The sequence below is a fragment of the Vulpes vulpes genome, unplaced genomic scaffold (genome assembly GCF_048418805.1).
Source record: "Vulpes vulpes isolate BD-2025 unplaced genomic scaffold, VulVul3 Bu000000706, whole genome shotgun sequence".
Lineage (NCBI taxonomy): Eukaryota > Metazoa > Chordata > Mammalia > Carnivora > Canidae > Vulpes > Vulpes vulpes.
In genome coordinates, this window is record NW_027325693.1 from 205,083 (window position 1) to 229,681 (window position 24,599).

The 24,599-nt window shown below is 38.5% G+C and overlaps 1 long non-coding RNA gene across 2 annotated transcripts in view; it reads left to right on the top strand.

The window, feature by feature from the left end:
• Window positions 1-14,633, top strand: part of LOC140596652 (uncharacterized) — a 49,122-nt gene extending 34,489 nt beyond the window's left edge. For both annotated transcript variants that reach the window (XR_011998552.1, XR_011998551.1), the window contains 2 exons: window positions 9,300-10,914; window positions 11,446-14,633. This is a non-coding gene — a long non-coding RNA (uncharacterized lncRNA). The remainder of the gene's footprint in view (window positions 1-9,299; window positions 10,915-11,445) is intronic.
• The last annotated feature ends 9,966 nt before the right edge of the window (window positions 14,634-24,599 follow it).

A 24,599-nucleotide genomic window follows, 5' to 3' on the forward strand; every position in this document is an offset into this window, starting at 1 on the left:
TAATGCATAGTACGTATTTGTAATTTTAGTTGAATTATTTCTGCTTATGAAAGTCATACAGGTTAATATTTTCTCTGGATTATATAATTTAAATACAACTTTCATATATTATGAAGAAAAGCAGAAGATGCTACATGGATATATATTAGTTCAGCACTAAACATTTATTAAATGTGTGTCGGGGTGGGGAGCAAAAACACAAAGGCCAGATTCACCAGACACAACCTCTGCATGTAGAACTCCCATGGACTTCAAAGGGTTTATGGCTCAAAAACCAGGCTCAGTACGGGGGAGGGAATGAATATCTGCCGCCAATTGCCAGTTGCCGAGTCCCAGCCAATTTCTACAAACTTGGAAGTTGTCCTTTTTGATTTTTTATCAGTGAAAAATGTCTGGAATGACTGGAGACACTTCTAAAGTTTTTCACTTTTTTACATTAGTATAGACTAAAATCTATTGGAAAAACTGGATTTTCGTTAAATACCTCCCAACTCTAATGTGCAGACTTAAAATGTTAATTTCTGTATTTTCTCCCGGACCAGTAATCTTTGTTTATTATTATTTGTATACATTTATTGGAATCATACTGTCCTGGGCTTGGAAAGCTTTTGTCACTTAGAGTGTAGCGTTGATTTCTGCTATAGGAAGATGCTTTGCGGGGGTTTTCGCTTAGTTCCTTCTTCCCAAGTATGATGTGCTTCCTGACTGCCTTCTGCCTTTCCCTGGTGAAATAGGAGTCACCAAATAGTCTCAATTGCTTTCCTTGCATTTTTTGGCCACTTCCTTAACCACATTAAGACAAGAAAGATGAATTTGGAGTCCATAGAGAATAATGTTTACCTTGATGGAATCCATCACCAAACCCATCACTAGAACAACCACGCATGCATTCCATTTTGTTCTTTTGAACAGAGATACCCATAAAAGGATTAAAAAAAAAAACCCTAAATGGTAAACCCAAGCAATCCTAAATGGACAGCAAGAACCGACACCGTAATTGCTAAGGGGTTGACTTATCATTTACAGTCAGATCTGCTGGCTGCAATGTGCTCCAGGGAAAGCTTTCTGGGGGATTTATCAATAATACGGTTAAATGTGTCTTGCTGTCTTTTGCTGTAAAGTGCTATTGCGTGTATGCTTACAGGTGTGTGCTTGTGTGTAAGGTTCAGGACAAGTGAATGGTGGATCCGTGGTGATGGTCTTTGCAAAAGCAAATGATCTGTCGTGCTGTGAACCCCGGAACCTAGTATCCCGCAAAAGCAACGGATAGACATATGAAGCAGATATATGTCTCTTTTTCATGATGCCAAAACAATCTTGAGGAGCACAATGAACTATTTATTAGTTTAGTCCACATGTTGCAAAACAGCCATCTTACCTCATTTCTGTCCCTTGTGTTTGGGATTTCTTTTTTCTAATCTGCATATAATGTGAAATATTTTTGTTTGTTTGTGGGCACAGTTTGGTAGGTTTTTGCTGCTCCTTCTTTTGTAGCCTGACAGCTGCAGCGAGTACACACATCTGCCATATTGATGTCAAGTGGTACACAGTCATTTTTTCGTAACAGCTGTTGTTGGCAGATCATTTCAACTATCTTGGGGATGAATGGAATATAAATGTTCATTGCACAAAGTATATAAAGCAGGGTTTATTGGATTTGACACTGTTTCTTATCAACATACTCTGTTTTCTTTCTAGTATTGTGATGCTAAGAATTTGGATACCATATGAACAACAAATTATTTCTCATCTAATTATCCAAGTGTTTAAGAATGCTGAAATGTTGCTGGTGTGACAAATCAGTGCCAGGAAAAAAAAAGTTTTGTTGGAAGAAGAGCTTTTGTGTATAGTGCCTACTTGAAATATATCACAATCTAAACTTAATATATATATACACATACAACTATTATATATATATATTTATTATATATAATGTAATACATTAAAATATACAAGATAATGAACTGAGTACATTGGTTAAATTTTAGTATTATGTAATAGGTTTAACATTGCTTTAATATTATCTGTCTCTCTATTAAAGATCTCTCTCTTCCTCTCTCCCACCTTCTCTCTGTCTCTCTCTGTGTTAGACCAAATGCCACTTCTCCTAAAGTACCACCATAGCATGTTAAATCTCCTGTGGTTCTGTGTGTTTCATCAAAGTTTTGTTTCTACAAAATCAATGCTTTGAACAAACTAAAAAGAATGTTGGAGGATTTCACATTAAAATGGAAATGTATTAAACACACACACACACCCACAGGGTTTGTCAGTATATGTATGTGTTCACTATGGTTAGAAACAAAGAAGGCATCTTAAGTAAAAGGAAATGATTAGTTATGGGGAAGAAAATTGCAAAGATGTAAAAATATTTGGGGGTAATTATCAAACAGGGAAAGATTATTGGCGGTAGTTATGTGATTTGGCACTGTATGATTCTTCTTTTCGCCGTTTATCACTCTTTGGCATCAAAATCAATCAGTAATTTGTGAGCAAATCATTATTAGTAGAGATCCCTAGAACTTAGAGTATTTTGCAACCTGCACATTAGTCTCACACAAGAAAGTGAGAAACCTTGATGACTGGGTACTGCCAGTTTTAATTTGTTTTGTATCAATTCTACAAGAATAGAGTCTTGGAGCCCACATGAAAGTCATACTGTTGACTTTCGGTTGGGAACACACACATCAATAAAGACCATGCAGTTCAAAGTTACCTCTTGTTGTCTCTGTGTCGCCACTGTCCTTTTAGTGATCTCCAATTTCATGGCTTTAAACGCTGTCTATATACACTGATGACTCAGCCCAGATTTTCCTATCTCCAGCCCAGATTTTCCTTTCAACTCCAGACTCGCTGGTCCAATAGCTTAGGAGATGTCCTCACCCCCTTGGGTATCTAATCTAACTGTTCATTTCTTCATTTATCCTACCATTCCTGTGGTCTTTCTTACCCAAAAAAGAAAAAAAATAACTTTATTCTACTGGTTGCTTAGGCAAAATGATGTGAGTTACTCTTTATTTCTTTTTTAATTGCATACCTCCCATTCAGTCCACCAGCGAACATTGTTAGCTTTTCCATCAAACTGTATATTCAGCATCAACTAATTTCCCAGCTCATGCATCCTACCACTATTCTCTCTCCCCAGAATGATTTCAGTAGCTTCCCACATGAGCTTTCTCTTTTTATCCCCCTAAGGTAGAGTCTCAACGCAGCAGTCAGATGTTAGAAAAGTTTGAAAAAACTTGAGTCAGCTTGTGTCACTCCTCAGCTTTAAACCTTATAATAACTTCCTATTTCATCTTGAGTAAAAGTGATGTCCTTACTGAGAACTCCTAGTTCCTACATGACCTCATCCTTTATTCTTCTCAAAACTCATCTTTTAAAGCTTCTCTTGCCACACTGACTTCTTCCTATTCCTCAAACATGCTGGGCATATTTCTGCCTTACAGTCTTTTCATTTGCTCTCCTGCCTGGAATAGTCTTTACTCCAGTCATGAATAGATGTATGCATGACTGACTTACTCATTCCTTTGGGCTTCCACAAGGCAAGGTTTGCTCTGGCCATTCTACCTAAATTATCCTCATCTCCGCTATCACACACTATCCTCTTACCTGAATTTAATCTTTTTATGACATCTTTTTTTTTTTTTTTATCACCATCTGGTATTATATAGTCTGTACTTTTTCACCAAAGTAAAAGTTCCACGAGTCTGGTTTTGTTTTGTTCTCTAATATAACTTCAGACGCTAGGAGAGTGCATGGCATGTGATAGGCACTCAATAAAGATTTTTGACTTGATTGAATATATTGATTTGGCGTCATTTGTAAAGTCTCATTGAAAACTAAATGTATTAAAAAGATTGCTAGAATTAAAAAGATTGATATTAGAATAAGAAGAAATAAATAGCTTTTTCAACTTCTCTTTTGGAGTGGAATGCAAGCGGACTTTTCCCCCCCATAAAGACAATAGTGTTCTTATTCTGATCAACCTTTCTTGTTTGCAAAGAAGAACTTTCTGTATAGAAGGAAAAGGCATCATGACTCTAAAAAAATTCCTCCATCTTCCCCTGAATACTACATATATGCATATATGAATACCAATATATAGGTACATGTAGATGTATATATATATCACATTTTAGAATAATGCAATTGAATTAAAATCTTCAGTGGAAAATTGACATAAAATGTTTTAAAATAGTGAGAAGATTCAATAAATTCCTACATGTTCATGGGTTGGTTTCTAATTAATATAAGGTAGTTTATGATTATTTTATCAAATACATTATCTTACTTTAAGATTGTAAAGAAACACCCATAGAATGAATGAGAAAGAGGAATAAACATATCAAATAATATTATAAGGGCCGAGATAACTGTATTTTAATTTTTTACCAAAATATATGGATTTTTTTTCTCATTTCTCTGCCATTGGCAATTTCTGAGAAAAATCCAGAAATGAAATAACTCTGAAGTGTGAGGTCACAGTAACCTGATTTAATGCAGAGGATGTGCAATCCAATACAAGACTTTTATTTGAAGATCCAAATTCTGTTTTCAGATCAGAAAGATTCTTTCCTTTTCAGACACCTTCACATGCACGCCATGGGATATTTTGGATTTTGTTGCAGACTGATGTAACCATTGTTGGGCAAGTTACCCATGACTTCATCCCGCATACAAATGACAGCTGGGAAATTTAGTATGCGTATGTAATGATTTGACACATATGCATAGAATTAAATGTCTCAGGCTGCTCTGATGTTCCATGTTGTTTTACTTGGTACTTGATGATAGAGAGTGGCAGAGTTAAGAGATTTTAAGAACATGTAAGAACAATCCTAGTGACTTCCAGTAGGCGAAACATAGTTTCAAGAAGTGACTGATAAATATGTGAATGAGCACTGGTCTAGGAATCTGAAAACCTGAATTCTGGGGCTCAGCTCCATTATCTCTAAGGACGTGGCCGAGTGGCCTCTGCTTTGAGCCAAATATTTCTCATTTTCAAGATGGAGAGGATAATCATGGTCTTGCTTAAATACAAGTTATTGGGAATATTAGAAAGTGTAATAACAGTTGGAAAATGCTAAGAGTTTCTACACTTTTACATGGATAAAATGAGCATCCGTTGCAGACAGTATGGGAGCAGGATCAAGATAACACCAAAATTCCAAGTTGGATTATAAAGCTAACACATAACTGATAAAATTAGGCATGTGCAAAAGGTGACATAAACATGCAATATTTCTAGTGCCAGAAACAAGAAGAGCAAGACAAGCCTGGCCAAGTTAGTGTGTTTAAAGCTGGTCAAGAGTAGTTAACTTTACAATGTTGAAAAAGAGAACATACTCTGTAGATGGTGTTTTAGGGCGGGTTTCCCAAAGCATACCCTGAGATGAGGATTCATAGGCATGTTACTTATTAGGAAAAAATCCTTGAAAATATTAAGGGAGTAGAGAAGTGAGGAGATCATGTAAAGGTGTGCTGTCGACTCATGTCCCACAAAAGATAATTTTGGCTGAATCCCACACCAGAGATCCCTTTTTTTTTTTTTCATTAATTTATTTGAGAGAGAGAAAGCATGAGCAGGGGGGAAGGGTGGAGAGAAAGAATCTCAAGCAGACTCTCTGCTAATCAGGGAGCCGGTCTTGGGGCTCCATCTCATGACCCTGAGATCATGACCTGAGCTGAAGTCAAGAGTTGGCGGCTTAACCAATTGAGCCACTAACGTGCCTCCCACACCAGAGATCTTGATATCTCGTTGGTTACACCTAGATCTCAGGAAAATAGAGTGAGAGTCTTGAGGAAACACACCGATATACAAGCCTGATAAACTGAATTCAGACAGTTTGCAGCATGATTGTAGAGATGAATGGACATTTTAAAATATTTGTTCACTTAGTCATCTGTATGTTCTATGGCATATGCGTAGACACTACGTGACATATTCTGAGTGAGACATTAGGGAGTCAAAGAGATTGGAATCAAAGAAATTACAATATGTTGGGAGAGACAGAATTAGAGAATTTATAATAAATAAGGATGAGTGTTATGGGATCTCCCAGGCTTTACCTGCTTCTTGGCACCTATGATTGAAGAGACAGCAAAGCAGAGAATAACCTCTAAGTGTTGTCTTGGTTTCCGATTCTGCTCCATCATTCATCACCCTGTGACCCTGGGCAAATTACCCAATCTCTGTGCGTCAGTGTTCTCATCTGGGCCACGGAGATCATAACTCTGTGTAACGGCTCATTTGTTTTTTTCGAAGGCTAAGTGAGGCAATACATTAAAAAATACATCGAAGACTGTTAGGAAGTTTATATTTATTTCTACTGGATATTCGATTCATACAAATAATCTCCGTTTTTCTGAATGCACGAAGAATCCTAAATATAATTTGACTTTTCATTTAGATCTGCACAGAGGAAGAAAAAGCGTTAGTGAAAGCATACTAGTGGCTTAGTCTCTTGGCAGTTATATTTCACATTGTAAATCCAACTTCAGTTTTATAGTCCTTAAGCAAAATAACAACAAAATGTCGTTTAACATCTTTACTGCAGTGTAAGGCAGGGTGGAGTCAGGTGACTGGAGGATCTTTCTCTTGTGCTCAAGAAGTCTGCCTCCCGACTGGCCTACCCTGTTCTTCAAGTGGTACACGGTGCAATGAACATTTGAAGGTTAGAGGGAACAGAGCTCTTTCTAAAGATTTACATCCTTAAGAAAGACTGGAAGGACACCTGGGTGGCACAGTGGTTGAGTGTCTGCCTTTGGGTTGGGTGGTAACCCTGGGGTCCTGGGATGGAGCCTTGCATCTGGCACTACTTCTCCCTTTGCCTCTCACTCTGCTCATCTCTCTCTCTCTCTCTCTCTCCCTCTCTCAAATAAATAAATAAAATCTTTTTAAGAATTTAAAAAATAAAATAAAGGATAAAATGTAAAAATGAGAGGAGGGGGATGCCGAGACTAAACTATAGTGTGGAGGTATGCACATTTAGGTGATAAGACCACAAAGAAGGAGCACCTGGGTGGCTCAGTGTTTGAGTGTCTGCCTTCAGCTCAGGTCATGATCCCGGGATCTTGGGATTGAGTCTCGCATCAGGCTCCCTGCATGGAGCCTGCTTCTCCCTGGGCCTGTGTCTCTGCCTCTCTCTCTTTCTGTCTCTCATGAATAAATAAATAAAATCTGAAAGAAAGAAGAAAGAAAGAAAGAAAGAAAGAAAGAAAGAAAGAAAGAAAGAAAGAAAGAAAGAAAGAAAGAAAGAAAGAAAGAAAGAAAGAAAGAAAGAAAGAAAGAAAGGAAGGAGACTGGAAGTGCCAATTCTTGAGGCTGATGTGGTGAAGGCACAGGGCTTTATTTACCTCCTCTTTACCCCATTGGTGGTGGAGGGATTCCTGCCCCCAGATTATGGGGATTACTGGACAAATCACAAGAGCAGTTTATCAGTCACATAGGCTCACAGCTCAGGGAAGAGGCCACCGCACGTCATGTAGGCTACTCCGGGTTGCATTCAGAACAGCCCAGGGGCTGTGGAAGGCAGGCTTCAGAGTACCTACAGAATGGGTGCCCCTTGGGTCTGGTGGGAGGGTGTCATTAGGTCATTTGAATTCTTCTGCTGGTTGGCAGGGAACTGCAACCTGCTATTCAGGGACGAGCAGAGACCACACCTGGTCTCTTTGACACGGAGGGCTGTTTGGCTCAGGGATCCAGGCTGCCACAGCAGAGGAAGGCCAGTCCATGCGCTCTGGATTTCAATAGTTGTCAAGGCAACATACAATCTTGAGCCTGAATTTTAGGCCTTATACCAGGGAGGAGTGAGAGGGGAGGGAAGGCTCCTCGGCTAGTTGTGCTAAAGAGAAATTGGAGAGGAATTGTATGTTTGCTGGAGAGGTTTTGCACACATTATTGTAGGTGTGCAAAGTAAAGCCTCCTCTTCCCTCTCTCCTCCAAAACCTTCCCTAACACCTACTTCTGTAACGCAGGATTCCATACAAGGAGATCCTTAAAGGGAAATCGAAGTCATGCTGAGGGGTGTGGCAAGGTTGGCATGGGCTTAGGTTACGGGCTGCCTGTGGCGATAGTGCTCCTGAGCCACAGTCATCAGTATTTTGTGAGCTCCATTTTCTGAGTTCACATCTGCTTTCCAATTTTGTCAGCCCCCCTGAAGCTCCGACCCTGGGTTCTTAGTTATTTGCCAAATAAATGCCAATCAGCGGGTCTTCTCGGCTGATACCCCCTAGCAGGTCATGTGCTTTCTGATGTTTGAAAAGTATCTGACGTATGAACGATCTAAGTTCAGTTTGCTTCTCCTGAAATATATTTGCTACCTTTCCTCTCTGGTAATTTTCTGCTGGTTCACATTTTTTTCCCTTTTTCTTTCTTTCTTTCTTCTTTCTTTCTCTTTCTTCCTTCCTTTCTTTCTTTCTTTCTTTCTTTCTTTCTTTCTTTCTTTCTTTCTTCTTTCTTTCTTTCTTTTTTTGTAACTTCTTCATAGATTATACAGCAGGAAACAAATCTTTTAGAGAATAAATTACTTGACTTTTCCATTAAGTATTTTCACAGAACTTACTTGGAGTATAATTTTATCCTGAAGCAGTTTTTTATCTTTTAAATATCTATCTTTGACCTTGTGTTGGAAAATTCCCTTAAGAGAATATTATTAATATTTCTAGGAACTGTGTCTGTGATTGCATCGAAGAAAAAAAAAAGAGGGAAAATGAAAGGCAGACCATAACTGATTCTTACACTCTTTAAAAATATTCAGAAATAGGTGAGAGAAAGTGCACAGATCTAAGATCTGACAGATGTTTTTATGCACATTCATATAATTATTTTAAAGATTTTCTTGAAAAGCCTATGGGTCATTTCTTGGTTGTGGATAGGGTCTTCAGACATAGTGAGGAGTAGATGGAGGAGTAGAAAGAGATAGAAAAAGGAAGTAGAAGTAGTATTTTGGAAGCATGTTAAAGGAAGTTTGAGGTATAGCCTCAGAATTATGCGGTTTCCAGGTTGTTTCTTTTTATTCCTTTTACCTTTCATTCCAAATTGCCCAAGAGACTTTTTCAAGGTTTTTTGTTTGTTTGTTTGTTTTTGTTTTTTTGACTCATCAGCATTTTTTTTCTCTTCTCAGAAACTCAGTAAGTGGTAGGCTCTGCGGTGGATAGACAACCCACAGTATAATTTAAAAACCTGTTAGTCTTAACCTTGACCTACTTTGACCTTCCAATTCTTTTCTGAGGATGTGGTGAGCATCTACTGTCTTGAGATCTCAACCCCTCTTTCCATCTCTTTGTTGCCATAGTGCCCCATTTCATCTTGGATGATGGCCTCTCACCATTTTTACCCAAGGTGATGTACTCTCCCTTATATTTATGCCATTATTTACATTTGCATAACCCCATGAATCTCTGTTTTACTTGTACCACTCTGGTTTATAAATTATATCCTAGAGGTAAATGAACTCTCTTTTTGTCCCATTTGTGCATTTTAACATTAAGTGACTGTGAGAAGGAGTTAAAGCAGATGCTCAGAGATCCTCTCACCCCCTTTTATGGATGGTGGGAATGTTCCTGGCAGAAAGAAAAGAAAGTAAGTGACCCAATCTCATCTCCTTGTCAACTTGACCTTTGGCTAATGTTCTTTGTTATGAAAAAAAGCCCTTAACTTTGAACATGCCTTTAGCAGGATGCCTCTAGCTAAGGATTTCCTGGAAAAATAGAACCAAGGATCCAAAAGACATGGATTCCTGGATAATGCAGGCAATACCACTCCTTGGAGTTGTTTCATATTTAAATGTTCCAGCTGTATGAGGTACCCCATAAAACTCACTTAGAGGATTAATTTATTCTGAGCCAGAATCTGGGGAGCTGCCATGGATGTCTCAGATGGCTGTTTTGACTGAGCCTTGTGCTTGTTGCATCCTTATAATCGTTTAGTAAAATTGGATACCAGATAAAATCTCTGATTTCTCTGACTCTGATTTGACAAGCAAGCTCTGTAAGTTACTTCAGTCACCTAAATTTGTCAAGTGAGGTTTGACTGTATCACTAAAGATACCAGCTGAACATGACCTACGAGAGATTTAAGTCAGGGTCTTTTTAGAGTCTTGTATAAGTGCTAGAACATGTATAATTCGTGTCTCGTAAAAGCCTGGATGATTGATATGTATGGTTTCCTTATCTATTTTTTAAATACCAAATGTTATAGATCAGTTTGTTAAAATGGGACTCTTATGGCCTCATTGTGGAATGATGGTTGAAGATTACTAACAGAATCATCACGGTGCAAGGTCATATTCTCATCCCCGAGAGGTCTATGTCCAGTATTGATTTACATGGGCTCTAAAAATCTAGGTCCCTTGTGTCAATCAGGAGAGCTCTGAAGGGTCATCTCAGCTTTAGAATTCAGTGTTAGGCTGACTGAGGCCTTTGTTGAGACTGTAGGGCAACCATCACCTCCCTCTGTCCACTCTTCCTTCCTTCTCTTGCCTTTCTCAGGTGTTGACTCTTAGGACACTCACTGATAAACTTTCTGCATGCTAACCTCTGACCTCCACCTCAGAGTGGGTCTCCAGGAAGCCAGGCTATTATAGTAACCTTCATGGTTTTTGCATTATGCTCAAGAAGTTCACAAATAAGCAAGAAGTATGTACTGTTATTTGACTCTTTGATGTGTCAGATAAAAATTTGGGATGGCTAATTTTTAAGGATGAGATTTATTTTAATTTTTTAAAGATTGATTTATTTATTTTGGAGAGAGAGAGAGCGAGCACATGCAGGAGGAGGAGCAGAGGCAGAGGGAGACAAGCAGACTCCCAACTGAGCATGGAGCCTGATGCAGACCTTGATCCTAGGAACCTGAGATCATGACCTGATCTGAAACCAAGGATTGAGCACTTAACCAACTGCACTACCCAGGTACCTCACATTTATTTTCTTAAGTGTGTTCAAATACAATTCCTTTAGGTTCATGGAAGAAATACATCTTATTGCATTAGCCTAAATTATTTATGTGGAAGTATTTCAGAGAAAATTTAATAGTGGGTCATGTGAAATAAAATCATTTTTACTTTCACTGCCTGAGATACTAATACATAAATCTAATGAAAACACTTAATTGCTTATAGTTTATTAGTTCATCAGCAATGAATTTGTGCTAATTTAAATTTCTGAAATACAGTTTTTCATTTTGGAGGATACATTTTCTTGTGGTGATAATGCTTCGCTATCTTCTCAGAAGGATACAAAACTAAAATACATCCTCTCTTGCTTTCAAAATAAAATAATGTATTTCTCTCTATATCTTGTAGATTTATTTATTTATTTATTTATTTATTTATTTATTGTTAAATATATTTCTAGTATTCTAAACTATTGATTTAAGTTCTCATTAAGATGACAGAAAATTTCAAACTGATTGCCTTTTTAATAAATGTTTGCCATTTTCAGGACATTTCCTGAGGGTCTGCAAATGGAAGGCTGAGTAATTTTTCTCTTGCATTGTCCAGGCTTGTGGCAGAAAGGTGAAGGGATGGTGGGAAAGAAGAAGGAAAATAAACACCCAACTAATCCTGAAAACAAAAGGCATTTAATAATTCTTCCATTTGTGTCCAGAGTTTACAATATAGAAAAACAAAGTTTTTAAAAAATAAGTTCTGGGATCCCTGGATGGCTCAGCAGTTTAGTGCCTGCCTTTGGTCCAAGGGCATGATCCTGGAGTCTCGGTGTCGAGTCCCACATCGGGCTCCCTCCATGGAGCCTGCTTGTCCCTTTGCCTGTGTCTCTGCCTCTCTCTCTCTTTCTCTCTCTGTGTCTCTCATGAATAAATAAATAAAATCTTAAAAAACAAATAAGTTCTGATGCTTATGAAAGGAAACATTTAATTTTATAACCAATTACATTAATTATGTCTTCTCTGTAGCAGGTAAGAATCACAGAATTAAAGTAAAATGTAGGTTCTTTGAATAAAACAACAGCTACCCCTCCCACAAAAAAAAAAAAAAAAAAAAAAAAAGAGTAGCTAAGAGTTTCCCTAGTAAATGCAGAAAGTATAGTCTTCACGTTGGGTTTTATTGATCTCTGGAACAGTAGCTCCCCCTGAACTGAGGGCCATACCAGAATTAAGGAAAGATCTTTCCATCCCAGAGACCAGACATTTGGAAGGCAGCCATTGTGAGTATAAAACGTGAAGCTGGCCAAGTACTTTATTTCTTATTGGATTCTTGACTCTTTCTGACTCTCATCATTTAGTGAGTCATGACTGACAGTGTGTACGCACATCTGCAGTCATTGATCCTTAGAGAAATGTCTCCAGGGATCTCCACGGCTTTCTTTTGACCATATCAAACAGGAACTTTCTTTCAGTCCCAGAAATTGCAGAAGCCAGGGCAGAGAACCCCAGACAGTAGGGCTCTGATTTCACCCTGCACATGTAAGAGTGCAGATTGGTTCCAGGTCAGGGTCAAATAAAGAAAAGTCTGAAATGGGTGCCTCTGATCACTCCAGAATTGCCCTGGAATGCACACTTTGTGATCTTGAAAGCTTCATGGGAATCAGGGGTGGAATTATACAAAGGACACAGGACTTGAAATCCTCAGACATGGTTTCAGCCGAGCCTCAACCCCTCCTAGCTGGGATATTGGGCAAGTTATTTAAATTCTCCAAACTGTTTCTCTTTTGGCAGATGAGAGGCAGTAATATAAATCTGTGTAGTCAGATTAGTGGACATTTCAAGGACAGCTGGATTTTTATGTGAAATCATCCAATTTTAAATGCTCTATTAAATTTTATTTTTTTAATTGTATAGATTAAAAACAAATTGGATGAGTTCTTCTTTAGGACAGGCCCAGCGAAGTCCATCTTTTTCCCTCTGGCCCTCCCTGCTCAGCTTCTCGAAATAAATTGTCTGCTTCCAATCCTTCTTTTTTCTCTGTACTCATCCTCACACCATACACTCCAATTCTGACTTCTACTCTATCACCCCATGAAAAGAATGTCTGTAAGAACCCTCAGGATCCATGTCACTAAACACAATGAACATTTTTCAGTGTATCTTACTTGACCTCTAAGTAGCATTTGAAAATCTCAAACATCTCTTCCTCTTTGAAATCCTCTTTCCTTGTTGTCATGGACACATAATTCTGCAATTCTGCTTTCTCTTATCTCCCTGGGTGACCTCTTTCAGTTTCTTTCAGAAAGGTGTCTTCCTTCGTCCTCTGACTTTAGATATGATGTTTTTAAGACTTCCTCCTAGCTATTTCCTTTTTGTCACTCTGTAGATATTCTCTCCATTCTCTTCACAGATTTAAATCACATCCGTGCTCATGGCTTCATGTATAGTTTGCACAACTAATGAGTCCCAAATGTGTACCTCCAGTCAATCTTCCTGTGGGCTACTGAAGTCAATTGCTTTCTAAGTATCTCATTTTTCACTCAAACTCAATATACCTAAAATTCATTATTTTTTTCACCTAAAAGCTGGTTGTCCTTTAAGATTTCATGTCTCAGTGCTGTTATTAACATTTATCCACTTGTGCAAGCTAGAAATAGGGGAAAAACTACCATTGTAATTTCCTCCCTCTTTCCCTGGAATTTCTAATCCATGTGCTTACACATCCTTTAAAGCATCCACTTCTCTCCACTACAATATTGTCATTTTGGTTAAAGCAACAAAATCGACTCTTGAAACCACCTCTACTCTTTTCCTTTTCTATGCATTCAATAGATACTGGTTCATTAATAAAAAAAAATCTGATTATGTTTCTTTGCTGTTGAGTTTAACCAGTTCTTTATATATCTTGGATACTAGCTCTTTATCTGATATGTCATTTGCAATCCAATCATGAAATGGGCAAAAGACATGAACAGAAATTTCGCCAAAGAAGACATACACATGGCGAACAAGCACATGAGGAAATGCTCCACATCACTTGCCGTCAGGGAAATACAAATCAAAATCACAATGAGATGCCACCTCACACCACTGAGAATGGGGAACATTGACAAGACAGGAAACCACAAATATTGGAGAGGATGTGGAGAAAGGGGAACCCTCCTGCACTGTTGGTGAGAATGTGAACTGGTGCAGCCACTCTGGAAAACTGTGTGGAGGTTCCTCAAAGAGTTAAAAATAGACCTGCCCTATGACCCAGCAATAGCACTGCTGGGGATTTACCCCAAAGATACAGATGCAGTGAAACGCAGGACACCTGCACCCTGATGTTTAGATCAGCAATGTCCACAATAGCCTAACTGGGGAAGGAGCCTTGGTGTCCATCGACAGATGATGGATAAAGAAGATGTGGTCTATGTATACAGTGGAATATATTACTCAGTCATCAGAAAGAATGAATACCCACCATTTGCTTTGACGTGGATGGAACTGGAGGGTAGTATGCTGAGTGAAGTAAGTCAATCGGAGAAGGACAATCATCATATGGTTTCATGCATACGGGGAATATAAGAAATAGTGAAAGGGATTATAGAGGAAAGGAGGGAAAATGAGTGGGAAAAATTAGAGAGAGAGACAAACCGTGAGAGACTCCTAACTCTGGGAAATGAACAAGGGGTAGTGGAAGGGGAGGTGGGCGGGGTGATGGGGTGAATGGGTGATGGGCACTGAGGGGGGCACTTGACAGGATGAGCACTGGGTATTATACTATATGTTAATAAATCGAATTCCAATAAAAATATACAAAAAATCTGATTATGTCTCTTTCCTTCTCAAAACTATTCATGGATAGCTAGCTTTTGAGGGAGATTTAATTAAATTTATTTATTTATTTATTTATTTATTTATTTATTTATTTATTCATTTTTACGATTTTGTGGCCATAATATCTATTTACTAACTATGTGATCTGGGCTTCCTTCCTCTGACTAGTTTATCACGGACTGCTTTTCATTTAATAATTTACCCTCTAGCCATCTTTCAGTTCCTAGAATTCACCAGAGTCCTTTCTGTCTCAGATTTTCTTTATTTATTTTTAATTTTTATTTGTTCATGAGAGACACACACAGAAAGAAGCAGAGACATAGGCAGAGGAACAAGTAGGCTTCTTGCGGGGAGCCCAACACAGGGTTCGATCCCAGGACCCCAGGATCATGACCTGAGCCAAAGGCAGATGCTCAACCCCTGAGCCACCCAGGTGCCCACTCAGATTTTCAACCTGGACCACACCTTCTTTTCCTGACACCTCTAAATTTTCATTCCCTTGCACTCATAAAGCATTACTGCCACTATAGACTTAGCTGACCCTCCAGACTACTTTAGAGTCTCCTTTAGCATGCGCTCCTATAGCATTTTCTATTTGCACATCGTGATGCTTACTAAACTCTATAATCATATTTATGCCATTGTTAAGTCACTAAGGTCTCCCTACTAGTCTGTAAGCTCCACAGGAATGGCAAAAGATTTTTTGTTCATAATTGTATTCCAAATGCCTAGCATAGTTCCTGGTATTTAGGAAAAATAATAAATACTAATTGAGTGACCGAATGAAAGAGTTTGAATGTTTTACTTTCATAGTTTAATATTTTACATATCTTTAGAGATAATAAAAGATTTTGTGATACATGATAATAACATGGTCCCTCTTCTATGTGGGTGTTAGGATGTGGCATCATCAAATCGATTTTGCTCTCTACAAGAGTCATAGTACCTGGGTAGATGTTTCTCTGAACTCTGTCTTCAAAAAATAAAAAAAATAAATAAAAAATTAGCTCTGTTTTCTGAGAAGTTAGAAAATATTTCTTTCTTCTTTATCAAGTCATTGATCTTGAAGAAAGTGTTTGCGTAATTTTAGAGTCTGGAATAAATGTCATTGCTTAGGGAAAGGATCATGGGGCTATTTGCTTCCAGCATCTGTTTCAAATAAGCTCGTTTCAAATCTCAGCTTCAGTCTGATTGGCTCCTTTTTCCATCTTCTCTACCCCCTCATTTTCTTCTTTTCCCCACATGCTTTTCACTCTGTCTTCTTCAGTTGCTATTTTGATGAAAAACTTTCATTTACACACAAACCATTTTTGCATAGAAACTTCCAGGCTCTTGAAACCCCCATATTATTTAGCAACTCTCTCAGATCACTTTCTAACAAATCCAGCATAGGTTCTTGATCTGTTACTTAGAAGACCCCTCTAACGTTCTTCGCTTCCTTTTTTTTATGCTACATTCTATTGTAACCCCAACTGCCTTATTGTTATGGCCATTGCCTTTGGGTTTATAGAAGGACTTCTGAAAGCATCTTCAGACTCATGGATGTAAGCCTTAGCTGGAATCTGAAAGCAGAAAAAGCCTGGGCATGGCTCTCTCTAATGCCCTTTTGGTTTTTCCTAGAGTGTCTGTGGCCGATGTTCCAGTCATTTCTCAACATCCCCAGCCACTCCATCCCTGCCACTTCATCTTCTTCTTCAAAAAGAAAATTCGACATCCTTGACACCCATACTGTCCTATTTTTTTTTTAACTCCCTGACCCTTCTCAGTCCCCTTCAGATGAGTCTCTTCTTCCACATGTGATAATATGGAGTTGCTAATGATTCATTGTCAGTCGTCTTCTTGTCTTACTTTCACACAATGTCTTAGTAATTTTATGTATACCCTTATATGTGATTACCATTTATACAGAGTGGCCGTTGTGTGGCGGTGAGGAGCTGGAGCTCAGGGAATAGACAGCTTCTTTTCTTAGCTAAATGCTCATGAGCAAGTCACCTTACATCTTTGAAACTTCGTTATTTTATTTACCTTCCCAGGAACTAAGCAGCTTAGGTCTGTACCTCCTCATGGTAGAAGCCAGGAATATAGCTTTTCTAATATTCATATATTTTTTATAACTGAGGGTACAAGATATACCCCAGAGTTTGCCAATCTGACTACTGATTTGGGCCTATGATTTGGAAGCTAGTGACAGAAAGAAGCAGGAGCATCTGGTTCTGGTGCAGTTGGGAGCATCCAGGTTCCAGATGTTGTGGCAGAGGTTCTAGCAATAGCATCCATAGTTTGACTTGGATAAGAGCTTGGGCGTTTGTGATATGTGTGCCCCATGGCAATAGGGTTGTCTCAAGAGAAGCAGTGTTGCCAGTGACTTTTGAGCCTTGAGTCTTATGGTTTGCTGTATAGATTTCAAGCATTCCTGGAACAGTGATAAGCTAACTAACAGCCCTAAATAGGTTTATTTCCCTAAAATAGCTAATTTTCTTGTGGTTTTGCAAGAAGCTGAGATTTCTTTCTTGTCTAATGAGACTATTTCTGCCTTGCTTGATGAATCTAGAATGATTTTGCCTAAAGCAATAAACTTGAAAGGGGAGAGGCAATTCTCCCAATAACATCATTTTCCCTAAAAGCACCCTAGCATCTCCAGATCTATAACTAGAATCAGTGTCCTTGGGTGAGGGTAGAGGTAGTTGTAAAATAAAACCTAAAAGGATAAGGTTTACAGTTAAGGATGGCACAATTTTGCTACTTTATATAAGAAGAACTGGGAGTCGACGTGCAAGAATAGATTCTGTGGGTAGTAGATCAAGAAAAGCGGTGGATAATCTTATACTAGATTGAATTCCCTGATATAGGTTCACACACCAGTAGCTGGGAGTGGTCCTGATTGCTTACATTGTTCATTGATTGGAATCTGGACTTGGTTACTAAAGCCAAAATAAATTGACATGCCCAAAACACCTGTATAATCTAGACTAAAGGTCAGCAAATTATAGCCCGGGGGGGGGGGGGGGGTGAAATCTAGTCCATGGCCTGTTTTTGTGTTTTATTTTTATTTTTTAATGGCTGGCAAGTTAGATTGGTTTTTATATTTTTAAATAGTATCAATTTAAATTAGTATACAAGTACCCACATTATGCTCTTGATTGTGTCGACTCGTCTAAAATATTTACCATCTTGCCCTTTAAGGGAAAGGTTGCTGGTCCTTCATCTAGGCTCTAAAGGAAGGAATTCCAAATTCATGGAGATAGGAATAGTGGACTGGCTTTGTCCTATATTACCAATTACTTTCTGCTAAATTTGTCTCGCAAAAGGACCTTTTTTTCACCTGCTGTTAGTGTGGCTCGTATACAGTGGGGACAGGGTGTACCATGGGATTGTTAGGACCAGTGTAAAAAATTAATTAAAGATTAGAACCAAAAGATAGGACCTCTGAACTCAGATCTCTTAGGAATAGGGGTTTGGGTTATCTCATTAGGTAGAGAACCCTCACCTACTGAGTACCTGGTTGAGGGCAAAGGGAATATGGTCTAGATAAAGGGGGAGCAGTGCTTTATCTAATGAAGTTTCCTGACCATTTCGAATATCTTTTTTTTCTGTCATGTCTCATGTATACATTTGAATATTCTAATAAAAATATCCCCTCTTGTTCTTTTCCTCTTTTATGTATACATTACATTACATTCTGGCCAAAATATTGAGCACCAAGAGAGGATCATGATAGCCCTAGGAGAATAATGATGTCATTTGGAGATCCTAGATTTGGCAATACTTGCTGTATTGATGAAACTTTGGGACATCTCCCTTTGGGGAGTAGGAGGAAATTTTTATTTGTGGAGTGATGGTTGACTTATATTAGGAGGAATATATCTGTTCCTATTGTTTTTGTATGTTTAAGTAATAGAGGTGTATAGATGAAGAAGTAGACTCTAATGACATTTAGAAGTTATCTTTGGCTGCTTAGCACCTTTGAACACTGTATTTTAGGGCATTTATTTCTTTTTTTTTTAAGATTTTATTTATTTATTCATGACAGACACACACACACAGAGGCAGAGACACAGGCAGAGGGAGAAGCCGGCTCCATGCAGGGAGCCCGACATGGGACTCGATCCCGGGTCTCCAGGATCATGCCCTGGGCTAAAGGCAGGGCTAAACCACTGAGCCACTTGGGCTGCCCTTTAGGGCATTTCTTAATTTATAAACCAATTTTTCCACAAAGTCAACACCACAGATCCACTCTCCCAGTACTCTGCTCTATTACTGGAGGTGGGCATATTTCCTGACTGTGCGAATCATGGCGACCTACTGAAGACTCTACTTTGGAAGGGAACAATGCAAATAAAAAGGTGGCATATGAAATTTATCATGATGAGGTGGGCGACAGTTATCATGGAGTCTCCAAAAGTTGGAGGGATGCTACCAAGAGCACCAAGTGCTCAGCATCCAAAGCGAGAGATGCAATTTTGTGTGGCTGGAGCCTGTATTGGAGGCAGTGGTGCATCCAGGAGAAAGTTGCTGCAGGGTAATTTGGACTTTGCTTTTGGCTCCACAGTCTAATCATCTGGTTCTTCTGGAGCGTCTATGAACTGTTTAATTCTTTATTTAATGAGATTTTTCTTTGGTAAACTAGATTGAATCAGCTATGCACTTTTTACATTTTCACTTTTAAGAGCCCTAATAATACTCTTCTATAACATTTCTACCATCAGTTAGCTTTAGCAATGTGACCCACCAGACCAAAAACTTGTGTCTTAAGAGAGTAATAATTTCTTAGCTCAGTCCTCTCAGAGTCAGAAATTTTTTTCTAATTTTACCTGGACTCATTTATGGGGGTGGGGTTACTTGGCTGATCACCTGCGGCCTTGCTGGTTTCTGAGGGCCTTAGTCACATGATCAGTGGTTGGCAGCGCTGTGGGCAAGTGATGGGTGTGGTGCAGGCATGTGCTTATAGTAGGCCTTTTGGTTCGTTCCCCTGTAAAAAGTGTAAGTGCTTTTCAAACTTCTGTCTGTGTCATCTTTGATGAGGTCTGGTGGCCAAAACAAGTCACACGGCTAAATCCGGATGCAATGAGTGAAGAATGAGAATCTACCTCTTGCCAAGTCCCATTGCAGTTGGGTGCACAGACAATGATGGAAGAAGTTGCAGCCTGTTCTGTAATCTCCCTTCCCAGCCTATAACATTTTTGGTTTATTTCATTTGACTCCCAGAATTTTGAATAAACTCCCTTTGACGCTTCTATGCCTTTGAGCCTGCTATTTTCACTTCTTTTTTTTTTTTTTTAATTAACTTTGATTGGTGTTCAATTTACCAACATACAGAAAAACACCCAGTGCTCATCCCGTCAAGTGTCCACCTTAGTGCCCATCACCCATTCCCCTCCAACACCCGCCCTCCTCCCCTTCCACCACCCCTAGGTCGTTTCCCCGAGTTAGGAGTCTTTATGTTCTGTCTCCCTTCCTGATATTTCCCAGCATTTCTTTTCCCTTCCTTTATATTCCCTTTCACTATTATTCATATTCCCCAAATGAATGAGAACATACACTGTTTGTCCTTCTCCAATTGACTTATTTCACTCAGCATAATACCCTCCAGTTCCATCCACGTTGAAGCAAATGGTGGGTATTTGTTGTTTCTAATTGCTGAGTAATATTCCATTGTATACATAAACCACATCTTCTTTATCCATTCATCTTTCGATGGACACCGAGGCTCCTTCCACAGTTTGGCTATTGTGGCCATTGCTGATAGAAACATCGGGGTGCAGGTGTCCCGACGTTTCATTGCATTGGTTGTAGGGCAGGTCTATTTTTAACTCTTTGAGGAACCTCCACACAGTTTTCCAGAGTGGCTGCACCAGTTCACATTCCCACCAACAGTGTAAGAGGGTTCCCTTTTCTCCGCATCATCTCCAACATTTGTTGTTTCCTGCCTTGTTAATTTTCCCCATTCTCACTGGTGTGAGTATTTTCACTTCTAAATTACTATCTCTCCTTAGTCTTTCCGGGTAAATCTCCATGTAATCTTGTTTTCATAATTCAAGACTTGACTTCTTCAGGCTGAATGAATTGGTTTTCATTTCAATTCCCCCAAAATGTTGTGGATCTGTCACTTATAGTGCTTATTACATGACACTCCATCGTTAAAGATCCAATTTGGCAACAATTACCCAGAAGATGGAGATTATCTAGGGCCTACCACACTGTTTAGCAAATGGTAGCTCCTCGTTGCTAAACAGCTACTAAGTAAGGTTCATGTCTCTACTGTGGAATTTCTCTTTCCTCTGGGACTTATTGGCAATGACCTGTGTCCTGGCAAAAATCTCTCTGCAGAGCTGAAGGATTTTTGGATTTCCGCGAAGTCCTTCTGTACAGAGGCTATTATAGTTTTGTGAGGCCCAGACCTTTAGAACTGCTCAGTGTTAATCCAGCCACCCATGAGCTAGAGATTTTGACTAGAATATTTCTGAAAATGTTCTAACCACCATAATCCCTGCCTTTCCTTTATTCAACAAATCAAAAGAGAATAAAAAGGGGAATCCCACTGGCACACACCAGTCTGGATTATTTGGGTAGTCACGGCTTAAATGTAATCTGTTTGTTTGCCTAGATGGATTTCAATGTTTCATATTTTCCCTTTCCTTTTAGAAAAGTGGGAAATAAATCATCCGTTTCATCCAATTCATTTCATCTAATAAGCAGAACAGCATGCTCATGAGCTGTACATTTATTCTTTATCCTTTCACTGAACTTGTTGAAGTTGGTGAAATACAACTATTTCCAAAGAATTAGACTAAAAATAAGATTGCACATATTCTGGTATTTCTGTTATCCCCAACAAAGATGCAAAGTCGCTTAGAGCTCAGAGGCTATTTTGGGACTTTCTCATTATCCTAGCAGAGCCAACTATTTTCACCTTTTCCCTTTCCCCTTCCCCCAACTTTTGCCCCAATCTGTGCCAGATCAGATAGTCATGGCCAGGGAAGATCTCCTTTCCTCACCCTCTTAGTGGTAGGAGAATGGAAAATGCTCTGCTGGTCAGGTTTGAGCTGCTGGCAGCTGCCGTGTTGGCAACAATTAGGGGAGATTTTGAACTAAATGTCTGGCTGCAGAAAGTTTTTGAATTTGGGGGCTGATGTTATCAGAAATATTCATTTGGTCAGATGCAGAAACATATTGTTCAATCAAGAAGGAATGCGAGCAGGTTGTCCTTCACAGTGCATTTCGGTGTGCTCTGTTTTTGTGGTGAAGGCTACAGCAGTTGCTCTGTAACTCGAGAAGGGGATGTCTGGGGACAGAGACCTCTGCCACATTCAGCAGAGTCTGTTTCAACCCTGTAGGCAGATTGTGAAGAGATCTCTCAAATGAATGAAACCCTGGTTAAGTTTCTTGGTTTCTTCTCCACAGTTTGAATTGCTATACCGATCTCAAGCTAAATCTCTCTCCTAGTGAAGAGATTTCAAATAGTTAGCTCAGGGCTCATATTCACATACGCACACACACACACACACACACACACACACACACAACCTTAATATAGGGATTTATTGAGTTGACACAGGCAAAGCACTCTTATTTATTGAAAAAATATTATTTCTGATGAACTATTTTTGACGCAAATTAACCAATCTCTTTATGTCTGTTCTGTTATTTATCATTTTAATCGTTGATAAATACATAATGCAGAACCCACCAATTTAAAACAAATTGTCTTTAAATTTTTGAATATAAAGATTATAATAGGTGAGCTGGATATAAATATCATTGAAAATACTGAAACATCTTAATTTTAGGGTCTCTGTTAAGGAAAGAAACATTGCTAACCTTATTTATGGGTGAGACATTTTGTCTAGATGAAGACGTCTTTCAACATGAGATATGATTGGCAGGGGTCACCGACAAGTGACTATAGTGTGCGGGAATATCTAGGTAAGGGGGATGTTTATTTCTTGATCTTCTGAACACTGACTGCTTATCCACGTTCTTTATTACATCAGGTCATATCACCGGGATATTGCTACTTTACGATTTCTATGAGCAAGTTATTCTGTTGAACAGCATCAGTCTTCATGTGTTGAGAAACGGTTTCCTTTTTGGGGTGGGATATAGAGTAGATAATAGTTTCAAACATTTTGGGGGCCATTTAACTATGGCTTAATAATTGAATGAACCTACTTTAAAAATGTGCAGGACATTTTTTTCCCACTTATATTAACTCTATCACTCTTTCTGATCATTTTTCTAATAAAATGGGATTTGATAGTTTTATTTGGTTTATTAATTAAGCAACCTTAATCGGTCAGCCCTTTATACGACTGTATGCTTCATATCCCCAAACAGGAAGATGAAAGTCATCTGACAATTTTTCTTGAAGTAAGTAACTTTTATATACATAAAAATGTTTTTAGATTCATTATTGCTGGGCCTTCATACCAATGGATAAGTAGGACATCATGGACAGATGTGAGGATCCATTTCATTTGTGACTACATTTTCTGGTTCCTACATAATCAGAGTTAAAGCATAGAAAAATTAAACCAACAGTTTTTTCCATTCTCTCTACTTCTGCTATAGTAGTATGTCATGAGACTAAAAACATAAGCTAATGGTTACTCAACATATTTAGAGGTATCAAATGTCTGGAGAGTTTCCAGAAGCTGAAAATCTGAAATAGAAAGCTCCATGTGTCTTCTTATATAGTACAGTCTTGAAAAAGAAAGTGTATGAGTGAGCGTAAATAACTTTAGGAATGCTTGATTGAGGTTAATTGTGACTGCATTATACAACTCGACATGCCCACATTTAAATTTATCTCTCCCCATTTTCAAACTAACTTTTCCTTATAGTAAATTCCTCACTGCGGTCAATGGACTGCAAATTTCCCCAGCTTAAAAATCTTAGATTCGACCTGATTCTGTGAATTCTATTCATTGTATTCATCATAATGCTAATTTCTATTAATTCTTCTTTGGCAATATATTCTAGCTCCTCGTTTCTCTTCCTATTGCCACTTACTTATTCAGAATTTTTATCAAGTCATGCATTCATTAGCATCTCTCTATTGATTCATTTTGCTATCTTCCTTGCTAGGCTCTTATGGTCATTTTGTTTTGACCCTTCCTCCCATTTAATCTTCCTAAAACAGAAGATCTTTTACTAGACTACTGGAATGTTGAAATATCTTTTGACTTTTATTTTCTCCTCTCCTTTATCTGATAAATCCAGTTAGGTGTTATGCTCCATCAATTTTACTTTATTCATGAACACCTTCTATCAAGTCATCATGTTTCTATTTCACACCACACAGCACTGTCAGATTAGTCTTTTCAATCACAGTTATGATAATATGATTTTCCAGCTAACAAACATGGAGTGCATCCCGTTATCTGATGCATAAAGGGCGTTTGCAAAGGAGAGAGAGCCCAGAGCTTTTTAAGTGTCTTCACTACTGCCCTTATAGATTGCGTACTCTTTATTTTTGCCAATGCTTTCCCACCTCAACCCTTCTGCTGAGCTGTGTCTTCCACCTGGAATTAACTTTCTTCTAGCTCCAGGTCTTTTCTTTTTTCTTCTAATGTCTATAAAACATTACTTTTCATAAAGTGTCTCTCTATCATCTTTAAAAATTTCTTTTTTTTCCCCAAATTAACTATTGGGACTACATACAAATAAAAAACTTCTGTACAGTGAAAGGAATAACAAACAAAACTAAAAAGCAACCTAAGGAATTGGAGAAGATATTTGCAAATGACATATCTGATAAAGGATTAGTATCCAAAATATATAAAGAACTTAGATAACACCAAAAAAACAAATAATCTGATTAAAAATGGGCAGAAGACACAAACAGACATTTCTCCAATGAACACATATAGATGGCTGATAGATACATGGG